This window comes from Callithrix jacchus, chromosome 15, assembly GCF_049354715.1.
Source record: "Callithrix jacchus isolate 240 chromosome 15, calJac240_pri, whole genome shotgun sequence".
Lineage (NCBI taxonomy): Eukaryota > Metazoa > Chordata > Mammalia > Primates > Cebidae > Callithrix > Callithrix jacchus.
This window is the reverse complement of record NC_133516.1, coordinates 65777217-65801576: the sequence shown is the minus strand read 5'-3', so window position 1 is coordinate 65801576 and position 24360 is coordinate 65777217. Positions and strand designations below refer to the sequence as shown.

General features: G+C 44.1%; 1 protein-coding gene and 1 pseudogene across 1 annotated transcript in view; both read right to left on the bottom strand.

Moving 5' to 3' along the window:
• CAV3 (caveolin 3) overlaps positions 1–24360 on the bottom strand; it is a 182986-nt gene that overhangs the window by 142260 nt on the left and 16366 nt on the right. The gene's annotated exons all lie outside the window — the stretch shown is intronic.
• On the bottom strand, positions 5195–8397 carry LOC144579569 (ras and Rab interactor 2 pseudogene; annotated as a pseudogene).

Sequence of the window (24360 nt, the reverse complement as noted above, 5' to 3'; positions counted from 1 at the left end):
CAGTGTGCGCACACACACACACACACACACACACACACACGATAGCTGGAGAGAGCAAGACAAGGCAGAAAACATATCTAATTATGGCAATTTCAATCACACAAATATTATATATGTGAAAGAGACTTTAATAATCATTTAGTGAAACCCTCTCTTTTTATAGGTGGCAAAACTGAAACCTAGGCAGGAGAAGGGACAGAACCACGACAAGGAGTCCTAAAACCAAGACCTCCTGACTGGGCTGAGGACCCACTGAAATTGACACACAAGGCAAATGCCAGAGGAAGGGAAGGTCAAGCTTACATTTACATAGCTGCTACTTTATAAATAACACTGGATAGGCACTAAGGCTTAGGAAACAAGTTCCCAGCTGTCCTCCAGGAGCTTAACATCTGTCTAGCTGAGTAGCAAACACCTACCATATGAAACAGCAGTAATGAAAGGAGGTTTGTGATGGCAAGTCATGTGTTCAGGGAGATCAGAGACGGAAACAGGGTTATGTCCCAGAAGATCTCTTCCCCACAGGCAGTGGGACATGCTGCAGCCTCATAAAGACCATGGCTAGGATGCAAAGAACATTCAAGAAAAGGTTCCAGCAGGAACAAAGTCTTGGAATCTAGACTCAGTATGGCATGTTCTCAGTAAAGACAGAATGCCTGCAAGTTCTGCGAAGACCTACTACTACCAGGTTTCCATGTAGTGTGTGTATGTAGATGCTTCCTGGACCTCTTACCATCGAACAACTCCTCAAAGCTCCATGATATTTTTTTCTTTTTGTAAAAATGATATGTACCCAATGCTTTTGTCAATAAGTATTATTCAACTGCTCGGGAAACAGTGTAAATCAATAAATACTTAATATCTACCAAGCTTCTCTATCATCTCTAGACATGGCAGGGCAGAGGCCTTGATGTTAGTCTGTGATGAAGGCAGATGGGGAAGGGAGTTTTTGGTTGCCTCTTATTTCTGTCTCTGGCCTAAGCACAGATATTGAGTATGACAGGTAAAAACAGAGGAGAATGGTGCTAGATGAACTCCAAAGGTTATACGCCACTCTATACCACACTCAGCAAAAAAGAAGCCTTCAAAGAACCTGAAATGTAGATGGATTTGAGACTGTCATCAGTGTCACTGGGCCAACCAGCCTTTTTGGTTTTAGTTCCAATTTCACAAAGTGGTCCGGATGCTCATATGCTGCAACCTCACAGGATGTCACAAAGGCTGCTACCTGTGGAAAGGCAGGTTACACCTGCCTGTCAGCAGAGGCTGACAAGAGTCCAGGCAAGTACAGAGTTCCACAGATGGAGGTGGGTGCTCTCCTCCCAGAAAGACCATATCCCTAGCCCCAACTTCTAGAACTGGGATCTAGATCCAAGAACTGGGATTGATTAAATTATCCAAACTTTGTCATCCTGCCCGCTCAATGGTGAGATTTTCAGACTAGCCACTGAGGGTTGAAGGAGGCACTGCCTATGGAGTAGAAGCCATTTGTTCCTCTGTGTAAGTCTAGCTGGGCCCCATAGGAATCAGACCCATAGTTTGACCTCCTTAAGGCCACTGCCAACCAGCTGAGCTACAGCATAGGGCCTGAGAAGACATGTGCAGTACATCAGGAGGCAGATGGGTAGTTACGAGACTATGTCAAGAGTCTCTCAAACTGTGTCTTCACATCCTAGTTAGGTGTCACCAGTCTTCTGCCCAAGCCATACACCCAGAACCCAGAGAAGTTCATCAAGATAACTGATGAGTGGCTTCCCTGGCCAGCATAGCTGCCCCAGTTCCCCTCTGAAAAAGTGAGTATACGTTGGCAACAGGTACCTCCTACCTGCTGTGCCATCTTGCTCACTTCTCAGTTGTGGTTTCCATAAACATATTATAAACAGAAAAGTTTGGCATGGCAGAGAGATACACAGGACATAGGCTCTTAGATCTAACATGGAAGTCAGGGATGTGATCCTTCTCCCCATTTGTACCTTATCCTAAGTGCACTGGACCTATCTCATATCTTTCCTCTTATGGTTTTTTGTTTTGTTGGGGTTGTTTTGGGGTTTTTCTGTGTGCTTTTACATTGATTTAATAAACCATGTGATCTGAGCATCCTAATTTGGCTGTGAGCTTCCAGTTCCAGGACCTCTGGTTTGGGTGTCAACTATGTGTAGAGCATACTTAAAGGGCACCTTTGCATCAGAGTAATTCCCCATCACAACAGGGGTGGGTGGGGTGGGGTGGGACAGGGTAGGAAAGAACAGTCAAGGTCAGGGATGTAGGAAGAGAAGATAAGTGCTAATATCCTATCTGACGTCAGAGTAGGATTAAGGCCTCAGAAAATATCATTTTACTGACAGCCTGGATATGAGCATCCCCTTTCTGGCTCTGCCACGAAGAAATTGTGGACCAATCACTTTGCCTCCTGGAAACTGTTTTCTTATCTGAAGGAATGAGGCAAATAGACTAAATCATCTCTAATGTCTCTTCTGGAGCCTTCTGGATCTCCCATTTGGGGATTTAAAGTCTGCTTCAGCCTGGACTGCAGCTAACACTGCATCCTCAGAAAGTGGAGTTTGTGTAAAGATATTGGAGCTTATGTAGCGAGAGTATGGAGGTTGCCTAGCTCACATATTAGTACTGGGAAACTAACTGAAAGGGAGGTTGGAGAAAATTGTTTTTCCTAAAAGCCTCATCTCCTAGTCAACCAGGGGCTCCTGTTGTTTTCATCACTCTCCACTTGTTCTATGCACACCCTCTGTCCTTCTCCAGCCCACTGAGTCCCCAAGGCTGACCTATATGGACCACATCAAAGCTCTCTTGCCCTCTGGCATTCTACTGAGCTCAGCCTTTAGAAAGCTGTGGCAGGATATCAGCTTCACCAAGGAGGGTGAAGCTGCGGTGTTCCCTATTCCCAACATTGTCATGGGTGACCATGAGCTCGCTATGTCCCTTAACCCAGGTCACAGCTCCTTTTGAGGTTTCTCTTTCACACACATTCTGGTAACCACTCACATCCCTCACTCCTTCAAGTCTAAATCCCTCTCACACCTTTATAAAGAGTCCCTTCATTAAACCTTCCTCAGGTTACCCAACATGTTTGGGTCATCTGTTTCCTACGAAAGCCCTGACTGGTACATCTAATGAATGCATTTTCACCCTAGAGTCATCTCTGAACAGTTGAATTACCCTGAAAATCTTTACACCGTGCAACTCAACACATTCAGGATTCTCTCTGGTGTAGCAGAATTTCCAGACAGAAGCTGAGTTCTCTTTTCTCCACAGCCCTCTTCATCCCTACCTGCAAAATTTCCTGTGCAACATGGAAAGAAGAAAAAAATCATAATGGCTACAACTCTCAGTTCTGAGCATAGATGAGCAGCACAACACAATGTTCATGTCATTGTCTGGTATGCTCTCCCACCTAGCCTGATGACTCAACATCTCTACTGGGAGACGACCGGCTGCCCTTCTCCCTGACAACACTCAGGCACCCTCCCAGGGAAAAGAGTGTCATCAGGGATCCTGGATCCCCATCAAGCCCAGCTGTATTCCTGTTCCCACAAAACTCACCCCAATTGGAAGGTGAGCTGAGTTGGAGGTCTCTGACTGGCTTCTGCAAAAGTTATGTTCTCTCTCTGCCCCAGTCTAAGCTTGAAATCTCCACTTGTTGAGATGGTTTTTCTTTTTTCTTTTTTTCTTTGACATTTCAAAAATTATTTTCACACATGATTATCATACAGTATTACAATGTATTATGTGCAAAATTCCATTTAAAAAATCATTTACAAAAGAAAGTACAACACAGTATATGCTGAGGGTTCTAGTTCAACAAAAGCCAAGGCTGAAAAAGGTACAAGGTTCAAAGCCAACCAAATTAGATGACTATGCATCTTTACACAGTACAATATTGTGTTTTTGTAACTACCTGTGTTACATGGATACAAGACCCTCATCGTTTGTGCACCTGCAAACTGGTTTTATTTAACGTAAGTTTAATTTCTTTTTTTTTTTTTTTTTTGAGATGGAGTTTCGCTGTCGTTACCCAGACTGGAGTGCAAAGGCACTATCTCAGCTCACCGCAACCTCCGCCTCCTGGGTTCAAGCAATTCTCCTGCCTCAGCCTCCCGAGTAGCTGGGACTACAGGTGCGCACGACCATGCCCAGCTAATTTTTTGTATTTTAGTAGAGACGGGGTTTCACCTTGTTGACCAGGATGGTCTCCATCTCTTGACCTCGTGATCCACCCACCTCGGCCTCCCAAAGTGCTGGGATTATAGGCGTGAGTCACTGCGCCCAGCCCCCGTAAGTTTAATTTCACTGTAGATTCTGATAATGTAGTTTTTTTGTGTGTATTTCCAATTTTTTCTCCATTGTACAGCATCTTATTTAACTCCACAAAAGCCACATTATACATTATTTGGTTTCAGGTCCCAATAGCTTGATGCTGTTAGTTTTAATTTCTATGGAAAGGGGAGAAAAGGCATTCTTCTTTATTTTTTTGTTTGTTTGTTTGTAGGAAGTGATTTATTTAAAGAGAGAGAAACAGGAGAAGGAGAGAGAAAGAAACAACTATCACACTGAGTGAGAGAATCCAGAAAGATGCAATCCAGGAGAGGAAAGCAGCTCCACATTGAGTGGAAGGGAATAGAGAGAGATAGAGTTTAGGAAGGGAAGACAGGCTTCCACGAGAGAGTGTGGAAGGGGACCCCAGAAGGAAAATCCACAATAGAGAAAAACAGCTTCAACTAAGGGAGTGTTCATGGAAGGGGATCCAAACATGGAGTCCCGATTTTTATTTTCCTCAGGGGGCTTTCAAAATTGTTTCTAAAAGCAAATCACACATGGAGTAGATTTTGCCAAACCTCATTGCATATTTACAGTATTTTAAATATAGGTAGTTCGTTCTCTTTTTCCATATCTTTCGAAGAGCCTGAACCAGCAGACTGCACTCCTCAGTCCTTTGTTAGAGTCCGTATTTCTCTCTCTAGCTCTCTCTACATTCGTTTCTCTCCTTATTCTCAATATCATTTGTTTAAAAAACAAAAGAGCAAAACACCACTAAACGTGACCAAGATAACAGTACATCCGATTTCCAAAGGCATTCTGTGGCCAGTGTCAGGAATACATGGCTTTAAGAAATCCAGCTGTCTCTCCCCACAAAGTTGCCAAAACATCCAGTTACAGAAGAGAGACTTTTAAAATGCAATACTCTCAAATCCAGCAAGAGATTTATTTTTGAATATTAAATGTTAAAATCACATGCATAATTATAGAACATTTTAAAGTTACAAAAATATTTTAAAAACCAATCCTGACAGTTTACTTGCAACCGCTATAAAAATTTCTATGAAATATATAAAAACATGAAGGCTATTCGTAAAAAAAAACAAAAGGAAAAAGAAAGGAAGGAAGAAAGGAAGGGATGAAGCCATCCACAGGAGTGAGAATTACCTGACGCACTGCATCGGACAGTCTTGTCAAACATCTGCTGTTGAATTCAAAAGAGCTTGTGCCTTAAGTGTTTCTTCTGCACATCTACATACATGTAAGCCAACCTAGAACCTGACTAGGGGTAGGCAGCAAACAATCTCAGGACACTTGAACCATCAAATGCAATTCTCCATTGCCAAAAGAGACTCCTACTGTTTCACGAACCTCAGCTACTTTGCATGGCTAAAGTTGCCCTTGGCCCAGTTGGCCTGTGGATGGCTTAGTCACTAAACTGAGGGGCCCCCAAGGAGATGACTGCTCTTCAAGCTCAAGCACATAGAAGCCGGAAGGCAAGGCTTCCAGCTCCCCTTTGGTTGCACCACTAGGAAGTCCCACCTGTCTTCTAGGAGGTGGTGAGGTCTTCTTCCCTGTTCTGGAAAATGACGCCGTAAGGATCATCCTTGGTGCATTTGTAGACAAAGTGGAAGATGTGGGGCTGAAGTCGGCTGCATAGCTCTTGATTTTTTAAGGGTAAGTGTCCTCTGCCAGCTGCTGCCATGCCTCGTCAATAAAGAGAAAGAGGCTGTACTCCTCAGGGTCCCCCACCTTGAACTTCTCAGCGTAGAGCTGACACACATCCTCGGTGGTGATGTAAGATTTCACGAGGAGAATCTTTCCTGTGCAGCCACTATTGACCTCCTGGAATGCAACTCAGAGGTAATTCTGGAAGTCGTCCACAGAAGGGATGGTCCAGTTGGTGGTTCTCTGTTTGTGCCACTGCCTCAGGGTGTCTCTGGTCTCTGAGCTGAGCAGTCATGCTACTTGTTCTTCTTGGAAGTTCTTTATCAGAGAAAGTGCTCCGTATGCGCTTGTCAAGTAATAGCATCCTTCTCCATGTAACAGCGATGGGTCTAGGAGCTCCATCATGTACTCAATTTCAGTGTCCAATTCAAGCATGTCACACTGAGCTATGACATAGGTCAGGACTGGCAAGAAGTCATCAGCACCATACATCCTCCCTGAGTTGTTCTCCATGACGGTGTAAATGAGCTTGCAGACCCGCAGCAGCGGCATGACTTTCTTTTCTGGGGACTACATATGTGTGGTCATGAACTTGACTTTGATTTTCTCCACATCCACAAAATCAGTGGTCGGGGCGAAGACCCCCAGCTCCTGCGGATTCCTCTGCCGCACAAGCTGTAGGTTCTCCTTGAGTTGCTTCCACGAGCCGTCGGCCATGTGAAAGTCCTTCAGCATGGCCTCCACGTGTCCCTTCAGGGGTTTCAAGATGCACTTGTGCATGGATGGCTTTCTCCAGCACCACATCTATTTGGTCTTCCAACTCCGCACTCTGAGACAAATAGTTCTTAACCTGGGTCATGAACTGCCGGATGGTCTGCAGCATGTCGGTGCTGGACACGTGGTTTTCCTTGTTCTCCTGCAGGAAGCTCACGTAGTCCTGCACCAGGCACCCGAAGTAGGTTCATTTGTCCCGGGACAGCTCAGCGATCCTGCGGACCATCTGCTTCTCCGGGGTCATGAAGGAGCTGAACACCCCGCTCACCTTCTGCAGCTGGGACTTGACGAGCTTGGGCAGCACGAAGGAGCTGCTCCTTTTCTTTTTGGACTTGATAGGGGGCGCCATGGTCTCCTGGTCACTCGCCCCCTCGTAGTCCTCCACGCTGCTGTTGGTGTCCGCCTCATAGCCTAGCCGAACAGAGGCATGCTCCGGTAGAACTCCAGCGAGTTGGAGGAGGAAGTGGAAATGCTCATGTCGCTCAGCCGCTGCCGGCCTCCATGGCACGGGGGCCGTGATTCAGAGCTGGGCAGCGGGGCGCTTGTGCAATCGCCTGGGGAGGCCTCAGGAGGGGTCCCACCTGGGCGGCCAGCTGCACCCAGCTCCAGCTCCAGGCCTGCGCCCTGCCGGCCGCTGCCGCTCGAGGTCTTTGCGCCACCCTCTGCTTCCAGAAAAAAAGCCTGCTTCTTCAGCAGGGGTGGAGGGATGGGAGTTGGTTTCGTACCAGGCAGAGCTATGTTCCTATGTTTGTTATGGTTGACTGTTTCTGGCATGCTCGTCTGGGTTTTGGTCCTGGCCAGCTGAGGGCTTGTGTGCAGACTATTAATAGCGGGTGGCGGGGGCCTGGGTTGGAGGGGACAGAGGCCGCTCCGTGCCATTCGCGTTGGGAGTCCTTGTGCTCCGGCCGCTTCAGGCCTCCGCTGAGGTCCTGGCTGTGCACTTTCAAGAAAAGGGGATTAATAAAGCACAGGGCCCCGTTGGTCTGGCTGCAGTCCAGCTCCGAAGGCGTCCTGGTTTTGATAGAATGCACTCCATTTATAAGGTAGAGCTGACGCAGGGAGGCAGGACAGACGCCGTCAGGGGAGAAGGGCCTGTGGGGAGTTGGAGGGTTCGGGGGCTTGCTGTCAGCTGGGGAGCTCCAGAAATTTAGTCCCATCTGGGCCAGTTCTTAAAGCTGAGCCTCCGACTTGGCTGTTGAAATGGCATAAGGCAACTTCAAGGTAAACGGCAGAACATCCCTGCTGATGCAGTAGAAAGCAATGAGCCGGAATAAATCTGCAAAACCGATTCCTGAGCCTTCCAGGGAAAACGTGTATGTGCTTTTCTTTATGGCAAATTCCTTGAGTGGGGCCCCAAATTCACAGGGTGGGCGTAGAGAGAGGACTTTCTTCTGCATTTTTGTAGACTTATGAACCAGGAAGATCCCCAGAGGCTGGGCCTGCAGGACCTCTGCTGCCTCCTCCTCACTCAGACTCAGCTGCAGCCATATGGGGTGAGTGTGGAGGAGCCGGTCCAAGATGCTGAGCCTGTTGGAGAGGCTGTCATAGCCTGAGTCCCGGGCACAGGCCTTCATGTCCTCTTCCTCAGAATAGCCATCATCCTTGTGTCTAACCATGCTGCGAGCTTCAGCGGGTTCCAGGCCATTTTCCAGGCTGACATCTGTCCGCACCATCTCCTGTTTCAGTTTTCTGATCTCCAAGGCCAAGATGGTTTTTCATAATAATAAAACAGTTGGTGATAATTTATGGACTAGATACTGATCTAAGCATTCCATGTGTTATACAATTCCATCTTCACACAACCCTATGCAGTAGGAACTTTTATTATCTCATCTTATTTTAAAGAGGAGAAAATGGCACACAGGTTAAAACCACATACCAGGATTTGGGCCCATGCAGTCTGGCTTCAGAGCCTGTACTCTTTTTTTTTTTTTTTTTTTTTTTAAACTAAGGAATGTTTTAGTCATGTGGAAAAGTAGAAAGAATAGCATAACTAGTCATCGTAACCTAGATTTAACAATTATTAGCTTATTGCCATATTTGTTTCATCATTTTTGCTAAATCATTTTGAAATGAGTTACAGACATCCTAACATTTCACCTATAAATACTACAATATGAATTTCTTAAATATGAGGGCACTCGGCTACAATACCATTACCACACTTCACAAAATTAATAATAATTCATAGTATCATCTAATAACCATCCTAAATTCAAATTTCCTGAACGTCAACCCAAAATATGTAACCCTTCTGAATTTACACCTCCTCCTTACACAGGACTGGGCTCATCTTCCTGAAATTGTTGCGGTGTTAGCTCATATGCTGCTGCTAAAGCCACACCAGCACCCAGCCCTGTCATCACAATGCTCTATATTCCTTGCTATGCTTTTCCTTCATCGTCTTTGAAAATAAGAAACCTCTCTTACTCCAGAACTCCTTCCACTCAATTCTGGTATAAACTTAATACAAAGCAGTCTTTCCTGAATGGAAAAGACACACCTTCCCAATGTAGCTCCTGCCCCACTGTAACCAAGACCACGTGAGACACACAACACACACAGGAAACAGCACTGCGCATGTCCACTGTCAGCTACTCAGGGAAGGGGGGAAGGTGGGCAAGCTCCCAAAGACAAGGATGAGGGGTTCTTTCTGGGGAGAGAGTCTTGAGGGGTCAACACATTGTCCTTGTCTTTGTCTGAATACTCTTGTTCCAGAAACAATGTTTGTGTAGCTCAAGGAGTATCAAGTCAGAAAGAAAAGCAAGACTGGGCCATTCCAGATGCAGACAGCCACCTTTGAGATTCTCAACCCCAAACCAAAAGGCTGTCCTGGCCGAGCACAATGAATGGCTCATGCCTATAATCCCAACACTTTGGGAGGCCAAGCTGGGCGAATCATGAGGTCAAGAGATGGAGACCATCCTGGCCAACATGGTGAAACCCCATCTCTACTAAAAATACAAAAATTAGCCAGGTGTGGTGGCACGTGCCTATAGTCTCAGCTACTCGGGAGGCTTAGGCAGGAGAATTGCTTGGCAACAGAGCGAGTGTCTGTCTCAGAAAAAAAAAAAAACTGTCCTAACAGACATACCACATTATCTTCTTCAGTGCCCAGATAATCTGTTCATACAATGGCCAGATGGTGTCTTTGGGCACCTTTGGATTTCCTCCTCAGCCCTGGGTGGGCAGTGTGTGTGGCGGGAGGTCAGCAAGGGGAATGGGCCTTAATTATTATTGCTTTTCTTACTGTTTCTTCTTTGAGTAAAGAGAAACAAGGAGGAGAGATGTGAAAGAACAGTACAGAGAAGAGGTCATTCACTGCTACCCTGCCTGCTCTTCAGCAGCTAAAAGTCCTGAAAGTTCCCTAGCAGACCTCCACAAACCACAACCACATGTCCTGCCTCTAAATGGCTGCCAGAGAGGAATCACATCCTCTCGTTTACTTTTTTTTTTTTTTCCAAGTCTCTCAGCAGTTGAAACTCCTACTTGTTCTTTAAGGCTTAATCAGAATCACCTCCTGAGCCCAGTCCTTCTGGTTTATACTTCCTTAGCATCCAGAGGTGACCCTATTGCAGGATGTGTAGGATAAGCTGTAATTATGTCTTGGTTGTCTCCCCTGCCAGCCTCTGAACTCCTTGAGGCCAAAGCCATCTTATTTATCTCTGTAGCCTAAATTCTTAACATGGGGCATATCAAACCTCAATCATTTGACAAATGTTGATCAAAATTAACTGAATTCTAACAGTTCCCTAAAATCACCTTCTCTGTCTTGCTAGTGGCACTAAAGTGTGTATTTTTCTTCACTTACAACAAAATTTCCTGATTGCTTCTCAGTAGCTCACTTGATAACTGAACTAACTGGAAAGCAACACACATTCAGAACCACGTCACCAATAGGGCTGGCCCAGCCTTTTTTGATGTCTGCTAACCAAAGTCAGTGCTTTACATGTGGAACACCCTCAAGACATGCTTGTTGAATTGACCTGATGGTGCCCGTGATCTCAACTCCCCAGAGAAGTTGACCATCTGCCAAATAGAGTACAGTATGTCTGAATTATGTTAAGTAGCTGACAAAGTTCAAGTGAGGAAGAAAATTACCAATCCCTCCTGGAAGTGGGCTGAAAAGAAGGGCTTTCTTGCTTCCAAAATGTCCTAACATCTTGCTAAACACTGGTATCTGTTTGCCTCCAGCTTGCTGCTCCTAATGTTTGCCAACTGGCCAAGAATGTTTGTGTCTTTACCAACCATCTTCCCCCATTGTACCCACATTACTTCCTTCCCGAGCTGGCAACATCACAGGCACTACCTTGTAAGCACTGTACAGGCGCCAAAGGTGAATACCCATCCCTCCGCCGAGGAGACCACGCCCCTCGAAATGACCCAGTGTTTCCCCTATTCTGCATAAGTGTGAGTAGTATGTCACCACAATCACAGGCCCTCCCCTCCTCTGCTCCCTTCCTGTTGCCCTCTTAAATCACATATAATCTGACTGCCACGATATGATTAAAGACACTGAACCCTCATTCCAAGTACACAAGTCCTTCTGGAGACAGACTGGCCTCTAGTGTTTGACTGAATGACCACCTCCATGCTCTTCTCTCCTCCATGCTGTTCTCACCTCTGGCTGTCGTAGCTCTCCTCTGCCTCTCCAAGCTCTCCTGGGAGGGCTCACTAACTCCTCTCTTCCTCTCACCGTCTAACTCTGAGCAGTCCTCAAAGCTGAACACTTAGGTTCTCTGTGCAGCTAGCTCTCTCCTCCCACTGCCCAAAAGACTCTGCTGCCGTTTTCAGACACGTCTTCTTACACTTAAATGTATTTCATTCTTTATCCTTTACATACCTCAGTGCTCCAAGGTGACCAGGTTCCCAGTCCTACATCAGGGCACCCCCAAACCCATAGCTCCCCGGTTCTATATGGTATACTTCAGTACCATAGCCTGGTATGTTTTCTAGACAATCTCATTCAAATCACCAGCTGTCACCACAAATTCAATGTCTCCCCTCTCCAAACTAGCTTCCTTTCCCAGCATTCTCCTTTCTTCCATTGGACCTCCATTTTTCTAAGGCACCAAGGAAGTACATGACTTTAAAAAACAAGAGAAAGTGATGAGAGAAGAAAACCCCTAGTGACCTTTGTATTTAGAAAGTAGCAAGAAACTGTTAATACCAGCACTCTAATGCAGAGGTTAAAGATGTGGATTTCTAGGACCTGTCCCCAGAGACTCTGATTCAAGAAGGCTAAAGCTATGGCCCAGGAATCTGCATTTCACAATGGCCCTGAGTGAGTCTGATGCAGGCAGCTGTAGGTCACATTCTGGGAGACTGGATTTTAGCAGTTGGATATAGGATAAAGCAGACAGGCTAAAAATGTGTAAATGCCCAAAGATGGCTTTAAATAGAAGCAATAAACTGTTACAAAGCTCTGTTGCTTAGGGATTTTTACTAAAACCATAGAACCAAGATAGACCACAGAGTTTATCTGATCCAATGTCTTCATTTAACAGAAAAAAACTGAAGCTCAAAGGAGCTCAGGTGCCTACAGAAGGCCACACAAGCCCAAAGCAGAATGTTTATCCTCAGTGACAAAGGCTGTCCTTCCATTGAAGTAGTAAAGGAAATAATCACGAAAATACACACTCAAAGGCTTAAAACAGCTTTTTACAAATGTGCAAATGAACTGCCTGAGGCTTTTTTTAATAGCAGATTCCAATTCAGCAAGGAGGGGCCTGAGATCCTGCATTTCTAACAGGCTCCCAGGTGATGCCCTTGCCGCCAGGTCACCACCATCCACCCTTTGAGCAGCAAGTCTTAGAAAGTAAAATAACTGCTCTTCCGTTGTTCTAAATAAATAGTCTACTTTTTTACAACAAGCACTTGTGCCATAGAATGTGCTCTGCTCCTGGTGTCCTCAGCTGTACCACGTGGAGTGAGTGGACTCGCTACAGTGCTGCCCCTCAGGCCCCCAATCACCTGTTGACAGTCAGCAGAGATGGCACCTAAAACAAAGGTACTCAAACCTCAGCCCCTGACTGTTACTGTAACAATCATGTTGAAAAGTGTCATGGCCTGATGAAAACTGGGGATTTAAAAAGATATAGCAACATACTGTTCTTGAAAACATATTTAGAAAATTAGATTATTTCATTTTGAAGAAAGCTTTCAAATTAAAAATAAATATCCTTGTCTGGAAATACATGTGGAACCAAACAAGAGGGTTTTATTTGGAACTAGGAAATAAAGAGGTACTTAGTGCCATTGTTATGAAGAAAAGCTGGATGATACCCAGAAAAAGAATGGTGAACTGGCAAGGAAGTAGGCTGTGGTGCCGTATTTCCTGGCTTCAAAACTTGGCTCTGTCACTTACATGCTGTGGGATTAGGAGCGAGTCATTTAACCTCAGTTTTCTTATCTGTAAAATGGAGTTATTATGAAAATTAAATGAGTTACTACAGAAAAAAGCATTCAGCATGAAGCCTGACACATGGTGGGCATTCAGTACAAACTGGCTCTAAACACTACCAGAGATCTGAGTGCAGCAATGAACCACAGTTTAGTTAATTCAGCAACAGGGAGCTCAGTCTGATCAGTCACAAGGTAGAATTCTCCCCTGTATTTGCCTCCCTCCCCAGGGGCAGTGTCATAATTGTGTAGTTGCACAGGGTCTTCAGAAGGCCCTGTGTTTGGGATTTAAGGCCCTATGGTCACTGTCTCAAATTTCTTAATAATTTAATTTTTGAATCTATGTTTTGTAAGTGAAGTCTGATAGAATAAAGGAACATGTGCTGGGAGTTGGGACCTAGGCTTATTGAGAGTCCACCTCCAGCCACCTGCTAAGGACAGGCTCTTGGCTAACCATTTCCCCAATCACTGAGGCCCCGGGCCTTGCCTAGCTTCCCACCCCTTCCACCTAGCAGAGGGAAGGTGGAGGTCAGGTGCACATACCCCACAATGTCTCCAGGCAAGTCATGGTGTCAGCCATCCCTCCCTTGAACTGGCAGCACCATCACAGCATGCTCAGCAACTCAGCAGCAAGCCTCCTGCCCACCCACAATCCAGGTGCCTAGCACTTCCCTGTGCTTGCAATATCCTTGGAGGCTGTCCACTCTGGGTTGAAGCAGCAGGCCCATGAAAGAGAGACAGCTGGAACAATTTCTCTGCTTCTGGCTAGGGCTCAGTCCTGCCACTGGGGGAAGCGGGAACCCAGCAGCCAGTAGGTCATGTGCACCAAATCACAAAGTAAGAAGAGAGCCAAACACCTGTGAGGTTTGCACTGGCTCCTAAGTAGCTTGTGCGCTAAGGGAGCACAACATCAAATAGCAAATATAACACACAGTGACAGGTCAAGAAAGAGACAGTAAAAGAAAGGAAAGCATTTTATATATTAACACCTACAATAGTACTTTTTTTTTTTTTTTTTTTTTTTGCCATTTTTGAACAAGAAGCTTCACATTTCCATTTGACCTGGGCCCAGCAAAGTATAGAGCTGATGCTGACTATGAGCATCTGGCCCGCACCCTAAATGCTCTACCTGGTGCTGCTTTCACCTCCCCTTCATCTTATGTTTGGTGGACCAAGACCTAACCCTTTCTCAGAAAGGACTCCCTGATATAGACTCTAATAAATACCAGTCAGCCTCAAAAATGGTCACCAAAGCCAATAGGGAATGGAGAGAAAGAGTCCCTTGAGAATCAAAGCCACTTGGAAGCTAAGAGATTCTCAGGAGAAGCCTGGCAACCTACACAATGGCAACCAGGCTGAGTGGGGATAAAAAGCACCAAAATTTCTCCCAGAAAAGATTTATTCCACTATCCCCATGGTTCCCAAACTATGCACCAAGACACCCTGGGCCACCATAGAAAATTCATAGTGGCTCTGTGAATTTTTAAATTTTTGAGGGAAACCCATCAAATGCTTGGCATCTGTCAGATATTGCATAAGCTACTAGCACAAAGTAGTTCTCAATTTCAACCTTAAATCACACTCCATACCTTTCAATGTCTTATCTTTGCAAAACTGGATTTGGAGCAATTTCTATGATAAAAAGCAAGCACAGCACAAAAATCAATGGAGAACAGGAAGTAAAGGAAGCAATATGCAATCTGAGTCCAGCCTCTGAGAAGCTGTGCAGTGCCCAACAGGCACACACATCTCATTGATAAGTAACTATGGTTTGTTAAAAATGAAATAAAAGTACTTTTCTTGGGGAGACTGAGGAGGAAATGCTGGACAAAGACTACAAAATTTAAGTTAGCCAGGAGGAATACATTCAAGAAATATATTGTATAACATGGTCATTATAATTAATAACAGTGTACTGTATACTTGAAAATTGCTAAGAGGGTAGATTTTAAGTGTTCCTATCACAAAAAAAAATATATTTGAGGTAGTGCATATGTCAATCAGCATAATTTAGCCATCCCACAATTTCAAAACATTATGTTATACACTACAAATATATAGAATTATTTGTCAAAAAGTAAATAAGAAAAGAAGAAAAATACTTTTAATTTATATGCATCATTTTTTCAAATGCCTGTTAGATTGTTAGACCATTAGTACTTGTTGTTTGGATCTAATACTTAATCAACAAATCTAAGTATTCTGTTTTACCTAAGGGTGCCACAGAAAACTTACTGAGATGTCAAGGTACTGTGAACTGAAAAAGTTTAAGGATCTTCACACTATATAATTCCTTTTTTTCTTCTATAATGAGAGTCTCAGGAAGGAAGGGACAAGGAAGAGGATTACAAGGAACACATAACCAATGGAATCAGAGCTAGTCCCAGCCAAGTATAAATCAACAATCAACACAGAGTGACATTTCTCACAATTATGTTTAAAGAAGCTACTATTAAGATTCAAACTTTAACTTGAATGTTTACAATATGGAAATAATATAGTTTTTTAAATACATAGGAATATATCAAATAAATCTAGACTCTTTCATCTTCAGCCTGGAAGATGACTGATCCAATTTGGAAAACATTAAGACAGATGTCAAATCTATGAGTGAAGGGTGAGAAGACAGATACTAGAGGGAAGCTTACTGATTTAATTGGGCTGGATCAATTCTAGTAAGGAATTCCCAGAAAAATCCAATTGCAGGTCAAGGCTGAAGTCTGCCATGCTGAGCCAAGCCACAGATAAGGCTGGTGCTCTCAGGTACCACAGGAGATACATAGATCCAAAACTTTCAAGCTTGAGAAGGAGGAAAAAGGTAATTGGAAGAGAACTGGATCAAAAAGCAGGAAGGGCCCCTCTTGGTTACTGAATAAAAGCACAAAGGTAAATAGACATCTTTAGTTTACAATCTGTTTTACTTGTGGCCAGAAGGACTCTTTGGTCCACCCAACAAAATGAGTTAACTCATCCCAAGGACTCGAGAACACAAATATAGGGCATCACCAAAGACACAGAGAAAGATATATGGGCAGCTCTGTTATTATGAACTGAAGAGGGGAAATTATACATCTAAAGACCACCAGGCTAAAGGATAATATTCTGTGGGGAATTTGGATGCTAAAACAGTTTGGCTGTGTCGCCACCCAAATCTCATCTTGAATTGTAACTCCCACCTACTGTGGGAGGAACCCAGTGGGAGGTGACTGATTTATGGGGGTAGGTCTTTCCTGGGCTGTTCTGGTGATGGTGAATGAGTCTCACAAGCTCTGATGATTTTAAAAATGGGAGTTTGCACAAGCTCTCTCTGCCTTTTGCCATCCCTGTAAGACATAACTTGCTCCTCCTTGCCTTCCACCATAATTGTGAGGCTTCCCAGCCATGTGGAACTGTAAATTCATTATAAGCCTCTTTTGTAAATTACCCAGTCTTGGGTATGTCTTTATCAGCCACATGAAAAGGAACTAATACAGATGCCCTGTCTCACTTTCTTAATGTATCAGATAGGCTGACCCGTCAAGTTGAAACCCCAGGCCTAGGGAATAAACCTGGACACATGCAGACTCACTGAATTGAAAGGACAGAGGGTCCTTGAGCAGCAGAAATGATGAAGCCTCACAGGATGGCTTGTTCCAGAGAGAAGTAAGGAGGCAGCAGCTTATGACATCAAGAACTGTGCCTTGGCTAGGTTCTTTCACTGGACTCCACCACCCAGGCCCAGGCTCCTTCTGCTTGAGAGTTGGCACCCATACAAGTGCTGGCAGGGCCAAAGCAAGGAGACTCCTCAATCAATAAGGACTGCTGCAGCTAAACTCACATCTCCTTCCCCTCTCTCCTCTGGCTCCTGCTTCTGCAAATGCCCTGGATGCTGAATGCATCGTATACTCCCATCCATGATTGACCTTTCACCATTTCATCTTCTTGGCCTTTATCTATTTTCCTGACTCCTGGCCTATTGCTGGCCTGATTCTGGCCAGGTTTTCCCCTCTGGTTCTCATACTTGATCATTCTATAAACTATAAGAATGTCTTGACCTTTAAAACTTGCTTCTGTTCCCTCAATCCCAGTTCCTCACTCTCTGCCCAGCTTCCAGAAAACTGTCCTCATACCTGAAGACAGAGTGGCAAAAGAGGGGGTGGTGTGGTGGGAAGCACTAAGAAAAACAACAGGACCCGGTCTGAAGGCTTAATCTCCAGAGGAAGAAGCAGTCTGAGGATCATCTTCCCCACCAGCTCTTCACAAAGCCAAATGTGGTAAGGGATAAATCAATGGCAGTTAAAACTCCTTCTAAGAGAGAGGAAAAAGATCTGGCAGGGCCAGCCATTATGGATAACTCTGGGGAAAAAGATTTGCCAAATATCCAATTTAAAGAACTTGGAGTTTCTGAGAAAATTCAAACAAAACTTTTCTCCTTTCAAAAAATCCTCTTACAGACCAAGAGAGAAAACAAATCATGTTAAGGAGTAGTTGTTACATATAGATTATAGCTATGCTAACATTATTGACTGAACTTTCCTGGGAAGCCCATAAATATTTGGTGGCTCCTATAAAAATATAAACTAAGGATACTGTAACTGGCTCAGAAGTTAGCTTGTACAGCTCATCTAGACTGGCAAGACTGGAGGTTTGCTGTGGCTGGATTTCTAACGGCTAGAGACAGACACCAGCCAGTGGCAGGTTATTATACATTTTGTGTGTCATTTCTAAGAACGAGGACCCCCAGGCATAAGATAATCATTATCGGATGCATTTTCCCAGAGTTGAGATAAGCTAAATTATCAGAGACCCCATAGACTCTCAAGAGATTAAAGGAACATCAGTGATAATCCATTTCAGCACTTTCACTTTACAGTGAAGAAACTCAGGCCCAGAGAGGTACAGTGGCCTGCCCAGAATCACAGAGGAAACCAGAGCATAATAGCTGAGAGCAGCATACAGGAATCCCCTCTTCAGGCTGGGGACATACCCCTTTACACCATGCTACAGACATAGAACTGCACAAGGCAGCCAGATGACTTGGGGTCTCCACTGACATCCAAAGAAAGACTTCCAGTGATCAAATTTTGGGGGATTCCTCTCCCCTCAAAAGAAGATAAACACAAATTTCCTTTCAAAACCTGAGCGACGCTTGCAAAATGCCCCCTCACCTACAGCATACACAAGACCTGCAAGGCAAGGGGCTGGCAAAAAGTTAAACCCTGAAAGGGAGGTTAAAGTACAAAGGATTAAAAGTCCTGACACTTGAAGAGATAAACTGCCTCCTTTGTTCTTAATCTGCACAAAGGCTCCCCAGGAATTCAGAAGGCTGTCACCATTCAAGCTGACATACGCAAAGGTCACATTAAATCCAACAACCCAGAAATGGAAAAGAGAACAAAGCTTCAGTGCTGGGGGTCCTGGAAGGAGTGAATGAATAAGGCGTGTGTCTGGGTGCAGAACCACTGCATAAGAATGAAAAAGACTTGGCATGAGGAAAAAACGGCACCTACTAGAGTGCTTGAAAGAGATTGCCCTCCTCCTCTGTATTAAAGAGATTAAGGATGGGATTTTAGAGTGCCACCTCTATAGTCAGATCTCATCAAATCTGAAGTTCCATTGCTCTATGGCCTCCAGGAAACCTAAAGTAACATGTGATCACACACTCAACCCATGAGTCTGTCAGAGAGGACCTCCACTGGAGAGCTGCCTTCGTCTTTCTCATAAGAAAAAAAAAGTCTAAGGGGGGAAATCACAAACAGGCCTATTCAATGCCTAGAATCATGCTACATAGAGTAATTAAGGTGGTCTAAAAATATGTCTCGGAGAATGACTTCTATGCATAACAAGTTGAATAAATACTTCAAAACAAACTAGATAGAATAGAGCGAATAGCTGTCAGAGCTTAGAAACTAGGCCAGGGTAGAGAGAAGAAATTAGATGACCTCCTTTTGGATTCAAGAGGTGTATCTGGTGGCATCAGGAGCAGGGAAGAGGAAACATTCTCGCTAACTGTTGGCAGACTTCTGTGAACCCTGCACTCTTCCAACACTCAGTTGTCCCAGCGCAAAATCCAGACATTACCATCAGATTCTATGAAATAACAAAAAATTAAATTGTATAACCAAGTCCTATGCATGCCCTCTGCTAGAAGTGATACATTACAAAATCTGTTGGCAAATGCTAAAAATCATTTCTGTTATCGATATATGTAAAAGTTTTTGGCAAATGGAATCCAAAGCCCCTTCCCCCAGAAGTTTAGCATTCTACTCTCTGAGATGAGGAATTCACCCACTTTCTTCTTAAAGTTCAAGGGTCCTGATGGTTAATGGCTGAGTAAGCTATTTGCCATAACTTCTACTAATTAAAAAACTGTATTCAGCTAGATTATATAGATGATAAACTCCTAGAGATCCTTTGGTTGGAACCACTGATAATCGCAACCCACACAGTTAAAGTTAATAAATGTAAATCAGGACTTCCAGAAATCCAGGTTACAGGAAAAGAATATATAATAATCCTCAGCAAAACTGTATCATACAACTCACAAAGCTCCTACTGCTGAGATACAAATTAGTTCATCTGTGGACAATAGAGTCTTGACTACCCTGTTGTATAGGTCAGTTGGCCAAAGTTTCCAGTTTAGGAAAGACAGTTTGAAGGTCCCTTGTCTGGTGTCTGGAGTCGGGCAAAATGTGGTAAGGCTGGCTAACTGAGCACCATGAAAATAGGGGCCACCTGTTAGGGAAAGGCCTTACAGGTACATCCTGAGGTTCCACCCTAGCTTCAGGGAAGTGTCAGGACTGGAACCGAAGGAAAAATTACCCCAGAGTTCTGTGAAGTTTGCATAGCAGTCAGGTAGGGAAGGAGGATATTTAGCATGTTCTCCATGTGCCTCCAGAGGCTTCTACAACATTTTATTTTATTTATTTTTAAGTGATGGGATCTTGCTATGTTGCCCAGGGCTCAAGCCATCCTCCCACCTTGGCCTCCCCAAGTACTGGGATTATAGGTATGAGCCACCACACCCAGCCACTTCAGCCTTTTAAACAAAGCAGCAAAAGGAAGATACAGAGGAGGGTATGGTACTGCAGCTCATGCTGAAAAGACCCAAGCCTCTCATATGCAGCCATCTCTACCTAGCCTAGGGTTTTCCTGTTGCCTAGGAAACAGTCACAAAGCATATTGGGAAGGTTAGCTTAAGTATCTAGGTGCAGTCTCTATGGCTTATCTAGGACAATTCTTGACCCAAGCCTGACTTTACTCCTATATCTGAGCTTTGTATTTGGCTAGAAATCTGAGGATTTCCCCATTTTGCACACTGCAGACACTGTCCCTGGGAAGGGAAAAAAATTAATTTGACACAAGCAATCAATCCCACTTGAATATTTATGCACAACAAGCCAAGTGGAAATGGATCTTTTTTTTTTTTTTTTTTTTTTGAGACAGAGTTTTGCTCTTGTTACCCAGGCTGGAGTGCAATGGCACAATCTCAGCTCACCGCAACCTCCGCCTCCTGGGCTCAGGCAATTCTCCAGCCTCAGCCTCCTGAGTAGCTGGGATTACAGGCATGTGCCACCGTGCCCAGCTAATTTTTTGTATTTTTAGTAGAGATGGGATTTCACCATGTTGACCAGGATGGTCTCGATCTCTTGACCTTGTGATCCACCCGCCTCGGCCTCCCAAAGTGCTGGGATTACAGGCGTGAGCCACCGCGCCTGGCCGGAAATGGATCTTAAAGAGAACATTTCTGCTAGGTGATGAGAATTTTAATGCTGAAAAATGACATTGTGTCAAGAACCCAACACAATCAAACGAGCATACACATTCATATCCAAAGCATGAGCAACATCATGTGCATGCACACAGCACATATAAGCATACGTAAGCATGCAGACTTGCCCAACTTGTGGGAAAAGTTGTCTGAGTATATAATTGTCCAATCATCAGTCACTCTGAGTTTTCTTTTTGATGTTTTGCATTCAAAATATGTAAAGAGTTTGAAGAATGGAGCAGTGCTAAACCCTTTTACAGTAGAAGCTATAGCAGCGTGTCAAGTGTTCCTATATTCCTATGTGATTCCTATGATGTCAGGCTTGGTCCATCAGCCTTTACCCACAACCCAAAACCTGAAGATTGTATGAGACTTCACCCGTAATCTAAGCCAAAACCTGGAGATTATCTGAGACTTCACCTCTCCTTCAGTCCTGACATCAACTAGACAGTAAATCCTGCAGATGCCCCTACCATTAAATTTCTTGTATCATCAACTATATTTCAGTAGTTTCCTAACTAGAATTCCTATCTCCAATTTTGTCCTTCCAATGCTATATTAACCCTCTAAATTAGATTTTTTAATTCCATCACTTCAATTCTTAAAATCCTTTATAACTCCCTGGTGCTTATAAGATAAAACCCAAATCCAGAATCAGGCATATGCCTGGAGTCCCAGCTACTCAGGAGGCTGAGGTGTGAGGATCGCTTGAGCCCAGGAGGTCAAGGCTGCAGTGAGCTATGATTGTGCCACTGTACTCCAGCCTGTGTGATACAGTGAGAGCCCATATCTTTAAAAATTGAATCAAAATCCTAGAATATAAAATCAACTCCTGAGAAAATCCAAGACCTCACATGCCTCTCCAGTCCCTCTCTCCCTACAATCCTCTAATTCTCCATGATGTTTACCCAACTCTCTGCATTTGCTCACCTTTCTTCCTCTGCTAGGAATGTCCCTTCCCATTTGTCACTGTGGATAATGAACCCCTCTTCCAAACGCCACTCAATCAACTCCTACTCTATGATAATCACCATATCCACCAAAATACACTTAATTCCTCGTTTATGTCCCCATTATCCACTAGTATAGTCTTATACCTAGAAGGCTTTAGTGTACTTTTTAGAAATCTAGTATGTTTCTCTCCATCAAAATGTAAATTCTCTAAAGCTCTAGAAAATGTGGAAGAAAGGAGAGTTCTGTGTGGAAGGAAATGTGAAGGAAAGCCAAGATGGCAGCTTGCCCTATTTCTCTTTTTGAGATGCTGGAGTTGGGCTAGGATTGCACATGCCCTAAGAAAAGAAGATTCTGGATTGCTTTTTACCATTTTCTCCATCTGACACAAAAGAAGAAAAGTTCAAGGACATGGGCTAACAGGAAGATCAATAAGTTAGTCCTCACTGTACCTTGGAAGAGCCAGAAGAAAGGCAGTCCCTAATGAAGGTATTATCTAGGGTGTTTAGGCACACAGACTTGGAATCCAAAAGAAAAGGCTGAGGAAGTGTAGCCTTTTTAACACAGGCCCAGAAATCCCAGAAACATGATTCTTCTTTGAAAAGATTTTAAGAACCAAAATAGTTTGAGGCCACTCATTTGCTGACCATCAGGATGATTCTACCCAAGGGGATTAGTGCTCCTGTTCACCATATAAGGATGCTGGGTCACTTCTGAGTTCTGGCATCAGGGGAACTGACCAAGCAGTCTTGAGCTGCAGAGATGAAAGACCTCAAAAAGGTAAAGTCTCCAGAGAACCAGGCATAAAGGTCCTGAAACCACTTACCACCTGGTTCCTATGCCCCTGGGCTTCCCTGTCCCTCACTGCTACCCATTCAGCTCATAATATTATAGATGGAAGACGTGTTAGAGACCTTCTAACTCGACACCCTCTTAAGCCTCAGAGAGGGAGAGACTTGCCTAAGCTTAGCAGTAACAACAGTGTTCCGAAACCTAGCCCATGGCACTTTCCACATGAACCCAAGCATCTGACTCCATCACTTACCTGTTGTGTTACTTTTGCTTTGTACTTGCCCCTCACAGCTTGACTTGTCAGTCTACCAGTTTCTGCCCCCTTCACAGGGGACAAAGTTCCCAGTTTCCCTGGTCAAAATAGAAATACTGCTCAAAGCTCCTAGTGCTGTTTGAACTCCCATGGCCCTGGAGTAAGAACAGTGTATAAAACACAAAAGTTTTCCTGCATCAAAAGAGGTGAAAGAATTTTGGATAAAAACAACAGCAAGCAAACAATGCCACCACTACGGAGTTACCTAGAAAGGTAAGGAGAAACCAGACCAAACCATTAGTCATGTTTATCAGACCAAACACCAACCTCTCAGAAAGCAGCAATGCAGCTCCATAATGTAATCCACTTCCACTCCATCGTTCTCCTAAGACCAGGAGCTCCCTGAAGACAGACACTGTGACATATGCCCCTGAGTCCATGATCTGTAACAAGGGCTCACTAAATCCTTTCTGGAAAAATCAATAATATCATACCCTTGCATGTTTACACGCGCATAAGCACATACATGTATATACATGGAATCTCAATGAAGGCAATCTCAGGAGCTTCATTTCTAAACCTTTCTTCCCCCAAATTATTGTTTTAACTAGGGTAATACTTTTTAAAATATAATGTACTTTCCTCTTTTGCATGTCTTTATATATATTTAACCTCCTCCTTACTCTGCCAGAAGCATCTATTTGCCTCAAGGAAGTTTAGGATAGTTATAGCAGCAGGCAAAAAAGAAAGTGTCAATGTTCAGCTGTTGACATCCAAAATAGGATTTTTTTAGTATGCAGCTTGAATTCTCAAGCTCCCACTAACATATTAAGATACAGCCTGGGTGGACCTGACCATTTAGGTTTTCTTTAAACCAGAGACAGAGAGTACTGAAGATATGACATAGGAGAGATCCCTGCCATAAGGATAGAGGGAAAACCCTTTTCCTCAGGCATCTGGGGAACATGGGAAAAATTCAGTCTAGATCAGATACCCGGGTCTCAGGCTCCACTATATATACTCCCACTTCAAGGCTCAATCAGAGCTTGGGGAACAGTTTTAGAAATATCCTAATAGTTGTGATGGTACCTGAGAACCCTAAGGGACTCCTGAGGTGTTGCAGGCCTCTAGAAAAATGCCTACCTTTTCACCAATTGTGATGTGCAGGGGAGAAGATGGTGATGAGCAGACGAAAACACAGCTCTGGCCAAGGTGAGTGTGTAGTTAGGGAGCCAAGTGCAGAGGTTCTATCTTCTCACAGTTGACCCGTAGCAAGCTGGGATCCATATACTTCTTCATTTCCTGATGGTGGTACTCAGTCAGTGACTAGGGAAAGGCCTGGAGTCAGGACTAAGAGGCTGCTATAGGTAGGGCCTTTGACCCCATAGGCAGAAAGTAGGACATAAATTTTAGTGCTGGGTATTAGCACAATATTCCAAAAAAACAAGAGAGGTCGACAGACCAGCCCTGCCCCCTGTGAAGCAAAGACCAGGGGAAT